We start from the raw sequence: 11,589 nt of genomic DNA, 5'->3' as shown, positions 1-11,589 counted from the left end.
TCAGACAGTATTAGGTTGTGCAGCGCACCTGCCAATAGTCTGCTAATCCTGACCTCAAACTACCCTCTGCATCCCACGTTAAATAATCATTCAGTAAAGTTCCACAAAATCAAATTTACGTGTGAAATCTTTTATCAGGAATAAATGGTACCGGTCTGTAAAGAAATAATGTACTGGTTTACTGATGTTAAATCCCTGTGAAGGTTTGCATATAATGAGGGTTTACTTTTATGAGTGTGTGTTGTGTTGCAATCTCCTTTTAGGGAGCTCTGCAATGTTGGCTTTTATTATTACAGAGTGCGGAGGTAATAGCTCATAGGAGACTCATTAGTTCCCCCCTCCCAACCACAAAAGCATAAACGACTGCACGCACCCACACTTCCATACACAAATACACACATACTTCATGTTCCATTTGGCTTACCCCTGTCATTATCCCGCAGCAGATGTGACCAGTGCCGTAAAACCTCTGCATTGTCCTGCAATGACGAAACAGATCCACCACCAATTTTTTAACATTGACATGAAACTTTGACATTTGCTGCTGAAACAGAAACAACCAGGCTTATCATAAACATGCCAGGTGTATCATGACACAGTTCTGAGACAGAATAAGAATTTGCATGCCGCTCACAAGTCTTTTATGCCAAGCTGAGATGGGTAAAAAAGGTACAAAATTTGATATAGGTTGATCAAATTTAACAGTATTTGTTGGTCTTACTGTCAGGACTAATTTATACTCAGCATTAAATATGCAGACGTAAACAAACAAAGTCTTTTATTCGTTTTCAGCGTTCATTTTGTGCACATTTCTGTATGTTGTCAAGTCTCATTTATGCTCCCTTTACATAGGCAAATAGGTACATCTGTTTCAAATGTTGTCAAACATCACTGCCCACTCTCATGTGTCCTGTATGTTGGCATGGTTTTTAGGCAATACATCCACTAGATGCGGCAGTACAGAGTTCAAAGTTCACTTCAAGTTCTGATGTCAGTTTCAGACAATAGCAAACATGCTAACAATGGAGGAGATCATGATATACGTTATCAAAGAGTGACATAAAAAGAGGCAGTGCAGTAGATGGAAGTCACTTCTTCTTTTTCTTTATTCCCTTTGCTAGTTGAACATGAGCTATACTGTGCAACACTGCCCCATGGTTTCTGGTGGTGCCGCTCTGTATGCCATGTCTGTCTACGTATCCTCAAGCTATGCACGTAAGAGATGCAGAAGATGGACAGAAGGCTCTGTCTGTGTGCATAAGGTTGAGCATCAACAAGGCTTCAGAAGAAGATGATGTATTCGAGTTGGACAAGCGATGGCTATAACGCAGACATCAACTACATATTGTCAAGGCAGTGTTCTAAAACATCTACATGTGATTTTTTTCATAGTTTGACTTCTCTCACTCTCTAATTCCCCTCCCACATCAAACAGCAACTTCTTTGTTCTTCCACTCTCCTCCACTTGTGTGTGTTTGTTTCACCACCGGAAATGACATCCTCTACAACAGTGGTTCCCCAAACTGGGTTCCAATGTGGTTTTGACTGTGCGGAGACTGTGGGATTGTTAAAATTAAGGTCATGCCATGAGATGAGTTGATGTGTCTATGCTTTGGTTCACATGGAACTGCTGTTTTATGCGTGTGAAAACACTACCTTCTGAAACCAGGTCCCAAAATGAATAAATAAATTACCACACCTTGTGCATCCAATCAATTGTCGTCCAAAATCCTGGTTGGTTTAGTTCATGTCTATACTATATACGGATATACTGGTAACCTTGGTATTTTCGTGCACCATTTCATCAATGACATATGTCTGAGCAACGACTTATCGAAGGACAGGACAGCACTTGGCCAGAAGGCGTCATTTTCAAGAAGATAACCAATGAAAGAATAGATCCAAGCATGGCTTTATGGTAGATGCTTGAAGAGGGTCTTAAAAGAAAATAGGTTGGGAATCACTGGTCTACAACACACAGCATATCTCAAACTCGACGTGGCCACCTTTCTGCCTGCACCGAAGAAAACACCAAATGAACCATCCACAAAGCAAATTACTCTGGCGTCTTTGCAAAATCAGCCCCATGACACCAAAAATGTCCTAAATGGAAACAGAAAATCCTGGATTCAGAAATCCCATTGAGACTTTTGACCCAAAATACAATTTGCCTGTGAGCCTATAAATGCAGCTGCCTGGTTCAAAATGAAAAGTTTTCCCTTTTAAAAGAGTTTAATTGAATCATTCTGCTGGTGTCTCTTTATGCATGATTAGGTTGAATTCAACATTTACACGTTTTTGAGATTTCAAAACATTGAGATATACAGTATATGGTGTATCATGATAAAGCCTAAAAACATGACGTTGGTTCTAGGCCATGTTGTCTATCTTACCATGATGTTACGTCATCAGAACAGAGAACTGTCATCATTATTACTATAGCCTGAAGATAAGAACTCGGAAATGAACTGCACACTGTACTCTGGTGGATGTATCGCCTAACAAGGATGTTAACGTAAAAGCATGCGACACGGAGTAACAACATGCCTTTAAATGGAGACCCATGCACTTCCTGCCACAACACAACAAAAAGTAAAAGAAAAAAGTTATCTGAAAACTGTCAACAATTATAACAAGCAGTGTTTGAAACAGACATACCGATTCATCTAAATAAAGGAAGAATGAATGAAGTGCCCATACAATAATTAGTAATATTCCAACTGTTAATGTTGTGGAGCTTGGCTGCATACAAATAAACATCCAATACTCCCAACATCATTCAAACTGAGCCCAGATGATGCCGAGCAAGTCAGAAAATCTCTGGAAAAAATACACCAATGATGAACTGGCTGATGGGAACGTCGGGAGCATCGCTGAACATATGTCTATCTTATATTTTTGTTTTTTGCAGCCTGTTACTAGTGGGTGTAGAACTGGGTGGAGACAGTATGAATGTGTATCAATGTGGAAATCAAGCCTACACCCTCATCGTTACCGTTGTTGGACTTGGCCCACGGATGCCTCCTGCTGCAAGTTTGCAACAAACCGCTTCCAGTCTTTTTATTTATTTTATTTTATTAATTTAATTAATTATTTTTTATTTGTTTGTTTGTTATTTATTTATTTTATATTTAATTGTAGCTTTTTAAAAAAAATTTTTTTTGTAAAATTTTTCTTTTTTTTACTGTATTTATTTTGTTTTGGGGAGTCTTTGTTTTGGAAAGCTAACTTAAATTGGTTGTTCAGTATAGCAAATAATTGCACAATAAGTTAGGTGGCAGTGATGTTTTGTCATCTTTCTTTTGCCTCTGCAGTCTTCTCTCCCTTAATGTAATGTATGTTCTCCCTTGGTGAGCTACGTCTTCTTGCACAGATTGTATTACAGGCTGTACGTCCTGGGTGGCAGCTGGAAGTCGCCTTTGCAATGTGTTAAAGTGCTATTTTGTTTGTGTAGAAGCTAGTTCTGGTTTCTTAGATATGATTAAATCTGCAACATTCCTGCCTTGCCATGCATTTCATGAAGTACAGCAAGTAGGAGGAGGGTAGAAAAACCTATAAAGTATTAAACAGAAATCATTATGAGTTCTTTTTATTTGACTACTTTTTCCTTTTGCGACCTCAACAGATTTTTTTTTAAAACAATGGACGACTATAGATTGTATCTCCAATTATTTCCTGTTTATTTTACTCTCCATGCTCCCTCCATGGATCACAAGGCAAGGTCATCAGGTGAAGCTGTGTGTCTTTTGTCTGCAGTCGACCGGCAGATTGTTGCGTGATGAAGTAGTCGTCTATAAAAGTGTGACCCTGGGGTCAGGGCCAGAACCCAGACAGTGATTCATTATCCAACACTGAGAGGGAACAAGATGATTAATACACTCCTGCATCACAATGTGTAAAATTAAGAGATTTAAAAAGTTGATTTTCTTTTCTTTTTTTCTGAGAATGAATCACTCTGTAGTACAGATGATGTTTTGGACCTCATGACTTCAGATTTCCAGTCTGCATCGTCAGTTTTCAGAAGCATCTCATTGCAGTGGAAGCTGCTCTCGAATAAACATATTTGTCATCAGTCCTGCATTTAGTCCGATTCCCTTCAAGCTAGTTTGACTGAATCCTTCAGCCCTGCTCTGAGTGACAGTCTAATTAGACGTAAAGTAATGGTACATGTAATCAAGGCTAAATTAAAGCCATAAGTCACTCAGTGGCAAGCCTTATACCTGGAAGCCAATCTCAGTCGCAAACTAATGAAACAATGCTCGCTGACCGCTGACCTCATCCTCCATTTCAAACACGAGGACCTGAAATTAACATCCCTTAGTGCCACTGGCCATGCAAAATTGGTTTTTGTGAAGGTTTTGTAAAGTCAGTCCATCATTATAAAAAAAAAACATGCATGTTCTTCCTCTTAACAGCACTTAAACGTTAAAAAATCATCAACATCAAAGTGGTTCGATATATTATTATGGTTTGATATGACCATTGTTTAACTAGACCTACTAAGTGTTTACTAACTATGTCTGTAATTCAGCAAAGAGGACAGGATAAGGATAATGTGCTGCAGGGTATGTTCAAGCAAACCAGAAAGGAGCTGAACATAACTTAAATAAAAATAGAAAATATTTTATTAATCCCTGAATTTAAATAGGGTGATATACTATTTAGGATAAAAATAATAAATTAATTTAAATGAATTTAAACTAATTCAAATATAAATAAAATTAGAGATGGGTTAATCACCAGAGTGTGACTTTTAAGGAGAGAGTATGCTGTCCGGACATTGAACTGCTTTCAGTTGGTTTCCGAGCGTCCTACAAGCCAAGGGAGATTCCATACAGTCGTTTTTGTTGTTTACATTCCCAAAAGAGCGACACCTACCGTGGCATGTGACATCATGCATTACGCGGTTGCTAGAATACAGAACCAACAACCAGATGCTTTCATTGTGATCACAGGGGATTTCAAACACGTCTTTCTGTCCTTCTGCCTTACTGGTTTTGTACAATATGTGGACGTCCAACATGTGGAGATAAGAAACTAAATCTGTTCTGTGTCAACCTGAAGGAGGCATACAGGGCTGTACGTCTCCCGCTACTGGGCAGATCTGATCACAGCATGGTCTATCTCCAACCCATGTACAAACCTTGTGAACAGAAACTTCCTGTTACCACCAGATCTTTCAGGAAGTGATCACTAGAGGCAAGGGATGCACTGAGAGACTGCATTAAATGCACAGACTGGGATGTACTACTGGGAGAATGGGAAATGGACATAGACATTAGTGTCAACACCATCACTACCTACATCATTTTCTGTAGGGACACTGTGATCCCAATGAGGACTGTATGGTGCTATCCTTACAATAAACCGTAGATCACCAGTGACACCAAAGGCCTCCTGAATCAGAAGAAGATGGCATTCCAGGAAGGGAATAAGGAAAAGCAGAGGAGTGTGCAACAAGAGCTTAAAAAGACTCTGAGGCACGCTAAGGTGGAGTACAAGAGAGAGGTAGAAAACAGCTGGAGAACAAAGATATGAAGGAGATGTGAAGAGGAATGTACACCACCACTGGCTAAAAACTGAAGAACTATCAGTCTGTAGAAGATGATGTAGACAGAGCCAACTCCTACAACCAGTACTACATTAGGATGGACAGTGGAGCTAACACCTCTACTGCTCCCTCCATCTTTACGTCTGCAACTGCTTACTCCACCTTCACGTCTCTGCTTGTTACCTACACCTTTGAGCCTGCTCCCCCTACCACCTGCTGTGCTGTGCTGCCCACCCTCCACTACATCCTGAGTTTCTCCACCTGTCTATAAGAACAGGTTGGAGCTGAGCTCAGGAAACTTTGGCCAGGAAAGGTTGTTGGTCCAGATGGAGTATGTCCAAGGCTTCTGAAGGACTGCGCAGGACAACTAGCAGTCCGTCTTTAGAGGCTCTTCAATATGAGCCTTCAGATGGAAAAGGTCCCGGGGCTGTGGAAAACCTCCTGTGTTTCAAACCGGTGCCTAAATACTACCACCACCACTACCAGTGGAGCTGAATGACTACAGCCCGATGGCCTTGACATCTCACATAATAAAGACCTTGGTATTTTGATTAGTATTTTTATAATACATGGACAGTATATTTATCTAGCACTGAGTGAGTCATTATTTTGGTCAGTCATTTCTGTTTTGGCAGATAGCCCATGTGTGGCTACCGCAATGTGTGCAGATTTTCACGTTACCCACTTTGTGGATGAAACGTTATATATAACCCAAGTTCACTATTTAGAAGGTTTTAGCAACACATTTCGTTTGGGGAAATGTGTGGGAGTTTGTGGTAAGGGGCTCACTCTAGATATTCAGTTTTTTGATGTTTTTTTTACATGTCACTGTATTTTTACTTATCTAACTTTATATGTCAGATAGCTCTGTGATAAACGTGTCAAGCTGGAATGTAAGGGGTCTGAACAAAATTGTCAAGCTTAAACAAGTGCTGGGCAGAATAAAACAAATAAAGACTACAGTGTGCTTCCTACAGGAGACGCACTTGGTAGACAAAGATGTGAAAAGAATTAGATCTAGGTGGCCTGGTCAGGTATTCTCTTCTAGTTTCACAACCCATGCTAGGGGAGTCATAATTTTGATTCATAAATCAATCCCCTTTGAACTAAAAGATAAATATTTGGATCCATCTGGGAGATTTATTATACTTAGTGGTACTATGATATCTACATTGGTCAACTTGGTTTGTTTGTATGCCCCCAATGGGGATGATCCTGCCTTCTACCAACATCTTTTCTTAACTATGTCAACTTATAGTGGCCAGTTCATAATTGGTGGAGATTTTAATTGCGTTTTAAACCCTGCAATAGATCGTTCAAATAGCTCTGATACCTCCCACCAACAAGCCAGGAAAACTATTGAAAAATTTATGAAAGATTTTAATTTAGTTGAGATTTGGAGACAACTTTATCCAAATAAGACTGAGTACTCCTGTTTTTCAAGCACTTACAAAACATACTCGCGAATAGATTACTTTCTTGTTTCCTCTGGCTTGGTATCTATGATTCAAAAATGTTGGTATGAGGCTATACTACTCTCTGATCATGCCCCAATTATCTTATCTATCAAATTCCCCAGTTACTTTTCATCTCCACTCCCATTTCGATTCCAAGCTAAATGGCTGAAGTCTGCTGAATTTGAGGAATTTCTTGAAGAAAAAATAACAGAATATTTTCACTTTAACACAAATCAGACTAGTGCATCAATAAAATGGGAAGCATTTAAGGCTTACATAAGGGGGGAAATATTGAGCTACACTAGGCATAAATCTAAAATACACATGAACAAATTGAAAGACATGGAAAAACAAATCAAAGAGCTACAAGACCAGTTGTATCATTGTGATGACACTGGAAAATATAGGAGACTTCTTTTACTAAAATCTGAATATAATGAACTCACTACCAACAAGATAGCAACTAGTCTACTATGGCTGAAACAGTCTTACTATGACCAGGGTGAGAGGGCAGGGAAACTCTTAGCTTGGAGGCTTAAGAAAATACAAACAAATAGGGCCATTAATTCAATCATACTTGACAATGGAGAGAATATAGTGGACTCAAAAATGATAAATAATGCTTTTGCAGAATATTATGAAAATTTATATAAATCCCAGTATCCAGATGACACAATTAAACAGAATCAATTTCTGGACCAACTCCAATTTCCAACTTTGTCGGAGGGAACTAGAAATAATTTAGATGAAAAATTGAGCATTCAAGAACTTAAAGAGGCACTCGGCCATATGAATACTGGTAAAGCCCCGGGCCCTGATGGCCTGCCAGTTGAACTTTACAAGAGATTTTCAGATAAACTACTGCCCCATCTGCTTGATATGTATAATGAGTCCTATGAAAAGGGAATCTTACCCCCATCTTTGAGATTGGCAGCCATATCTCTTCTGTTAAAACCAGGTAAAGCCCCAACTGAAATGGGCTCATACCGTCCCATTTCTTTAATGTCGTGTGACACTAAAATACTGTGTAAAGCTCTAGCGCTAAGGATTGAATCACATATTCCTAATTTAATTTCAAATGACCAGAACGGATTTGTTCTTGGCCGTCAAGCCTTTCATAATACTCGATGATTACTGAACATACTATTCGAAAAAGAATTTGCCATGGATCATGCTTTTCTATCATTGGACGCCGAAAAGGCGTTTGACAGGATCGAATGGAGTTATCTCTTTGAGACCCTTAAAAGATTTGGCCTGGGAGAGAAATATCTGAATTGGATTCAGTTACTATATACAGAACCCATAGCCCAAGTAGTAACAAATAGCCAGTTGTCAAGACCTATCAACCTCTGTAGATCAACTCGACAAGGATGCCCATTATCCCCCCTTCTTTTCCTGTTCGCTATTGAGCCCCTTGCTATGGCAATACGCAAATCCCCTGAAATTTCCGGTATTAAAATTGGAAGTATAGAACACCGCCTATCTCTTTTTGCAGATGACGTTGTTTTGTTTTTAACTAATCTAGAGAAATCTATAGAGGCTGTTGGTCAAATTCTGAAGATGTTTGGTGAATTCTCAGGGTACAAAGTTAACCAAAAAAAGAGCTCTCTGTTATTACTGAATAGAGATAACCCTCCAATCCAAACACAGTTTACATGTACGTATGATGGCTTTACTTACCTGGGAATTAAAATACATCCGGATATAAAGAAAATAATCTCTATTAATTATGACCCTTTGGTAGAAAAGGTGTTGGATTCTCTAGATGGATGGGGTGGGATGCCAATTTCAATGATAGGTCGCATTAACATAATTAAAATGTCCATTCTTCCAAAGTTCCTGTACCTTTTTCAGTCTATCCCTTTACACCTTCCAGCCTCCTTCTTTTCATCTTTAAATAAAATGTTTACCAAATTCATATGGAATGATAAACGCCCTAGATTGCGCCTTTCTCTTCTGTATCTGCCATATGACCGAGGTGGGCTTAGATTGTCTAATATCAAGCTGTACTATTGGGCAGCTCAACTCTGTACTGCTATTTGTTATTTCTCCACCGTTGATATCCCGTCATGGATACATATTGAGAACAATGAGCTAAAGCTACCTTTAACATCTTATCTCTACTCAGCTGAAATTAAACAATTGCTAAAAGACATAAACAATCCTTTTCTCAAAAATACAATTTCAGTTTGGCACCAATCACATACTGTCTTAAATGAGGTATCTGAGCTCTCATGTTTGTCACCTATTTGGGGAAATTATAGATTTAAACCGGGAAGAGCAGACATGGGATTTAAATTATGGCTGAATAAAGGTTTGAATACAATCGGGGATCTATATAATGACGGGGTGTTGATGACATTTGAACAATTAGTAAATAAACATGGCTTGCCTAGAAAACACTTTTTTAAGTATTTACAGGTCAGAAGTTTTATTACTACTCTATTAAAATCTACTGCAAAACCCCCACTCTCTAGTATAGAAACCATAGCCGTTCATCATCATAAGAGTAGAGGCCTACTTTCCAAATTTTATAATCTTTTACTTCTAGCATCAAAAGAAAGTAGTCTTTCCTATTTACAAGCATGGAAAACCGATCTGCAAATAGAAATTTCAGAAGATGAGTGGAATAACTCATGCCTATTGGCGCAAACGCAAACTATTAACACCAGGTTTAGATTGCTACAGTATAAATGGTTATTCAGAACTTATATTACTCCTGTTAAACTTAACCACTTCAACCCAAATATCCCTGATGAATGTGTTAGATGTGGGGCTGAAAAGGGTACTCTTCTTCACTGTATGTGGCAATGTACAGAACTTCAAATTTTTTGGAAGGAGGTTACAATATTTATTTCTCGTTTGATTGAATGCGATATACCAGTTGATGGTAAACTCTGTTTGCTCCACATTTTCCCTAATGGCTTTAAAGGGTCTGCAAAGAAAAGAAAGCTTGTTAGCTTTTGTCTGTTACAGGCAAAACATGTAATCGCTTTGAATTGGAAGGAAATGGACAGACCAAAGATAAACCAGTGGATTAAACTGATGTCCAGCAACCTGGCACTAGAGAAACTGACATACATAGCAAAGGGGAAACTTGAGGACTTTAAAGAAATGTGGTTGCCCTTCTTGCACCTTATAAAGAACGGTAACATGTAAATTGTATTATTTATTCGATTGTCCTTCTGTATATATATACCCATGGAGTGAGCAGTGGGTTCCAGGGTGGGAGGGGGATGTGTTTTTCATGTTTTTCTTGACCTGATTTTTGTTTCTTCTGTCTTTTATGTTGCTGTTGTTGTTGTTGTATGTTTGAAAATATGTAAAACCAAATAAACACATTTGTGAAAAAAAATAAAGACCTTGGAGCAGCTCCTAGTTCATCGGAGCGCACCCCCTCCAGTTTGCCTACCAGGAACACTTGGGAATTGAAGACACAGTTTTGTACATGGTGCACTGGGCATACACTTACCTGGATGTGCCTGGTTCTTATGTGAGAATCATATTCTTCGGCTTCTCCAGCCCTTTTAACACCATGAGGCCTCCCATACTGAGAGTGTGGGGGTGGCCCCGGGATTCCTGGTCTTCAACACAGAGAGCATACAGGAAGGGACAAAGTCACCTTTTCTTCCTTCAATGTCTGCAGTGACCTGCTGCAGATCTTCTGCATTGTCATTGCAAATGCGTTCTTGCTGTTGTCTGCTATGGGAACAGCACTGCAGACAAAGACTGTAGACGTCTGGACAAACTGGTTAAAAAGCCAGTTCTGTGCTGGGTAGGGAGCTGGTCCCTAATAGAACTGTGGTGGTGCAGCAGATGAGGAGGAAACTGCAGGGCATTATGGACAACAAGAAACACCCCCACCCCCCCCCCCCCCCCCCCCCCCGCTTCTCTTTCTGACAATGTTTAGAAAGTAGGTGTTTCTTATTTACCTTGACACTCAGACCATGTGATTGGAGGCAGAATAACTCAAATGCAATATGTTGAATTAAAGGTCTAGTTTTCATATATTTTATTTCTAATCACCTGTCTCAATCCAAGCTGGAGGTGAGGAGATAGAACCCAGGTACAGGACTGCAGACAGGAAGGTGAACCAAACTAAATTATTCATTTCAGAGTAATAAAACATGCTGCCACAGCACAATTAACTTAAAACTAATGAGAAATCAAAACTCAGAAAAAAACTCAAGACTGACTGACTGAGGACAAGAGAGACAAGATAAGATGGCACCAACAAGCCTGGACATAATAAATGGACTTGTACTTTTTCCAGTCAGTTTGACACTTCAAAGCGCTTTACACTACATATTAGGACTGGGCAATATATCAAGATTTGCAAATATATTGAGACTTTATCAGACGCAATATAGAAAAAAGAAATATCGTTTAAATCGAGATAGCTTGTTTTGGGTTAAAAGCATATTTTCTTTTGCATTTTGCACAGCTGTATTTTTATTAAGGTTATTGAAATTTATTTTGTTTTAATATAAAGGTACTTTAATTTAATTCAGCTGTTTTACTGCACATGTGCTGCTGATCCTTAATAAAAGTATATTTAGCACTAAAGGCTGTAAATTAGAG

General features: G+C 39.0%; 1 long non-coding RNA gene across 1 annotated transcript; it reads right to left on the bottom strand.

Annotated features, from left to right (window-relative positions):
• Nucleotides 1-5,576: 5,576 nt before the first annotated feature.
• Nucleotides 5,577-11,380, bottom strand: LOC121632711. The gene is made up of 3 exons (XR_006008955.1): nucleotides 11,311-11,380; nucleotides 6,381-6,395; nucleotides 5,577-5,587 (listed from the first exon to the last, which is right to left on the bottom strand). It is a non-coding gene; the product is annotated as an uncharacterized LOC121632711 (long non-coding RNA).
• Nucleotides 11,381-11,589: the final 209 nt, after the last annotated feature.

The sequence above is a fragment of the Melanotaenia boesemani genome, chromosome 21 (assembly GCF_017639745.1).
Source record: "Melanotaenia boesemani isolate fMelBoe1 chromosome 21, fMelBoe1.pri, whole genome shotgun sequence".
Taxonomy (NCBI): domain Eukaryota; kingdom Metazoa; phylum Chordata; class Actinopteri; order Atheriniformes; family Melanotaeniidae; genus Melanotaenia; species Melanotaenia boesemani.
This window is presented reverse-complemented; position numbering and strand designations above follow the sequence as displayed.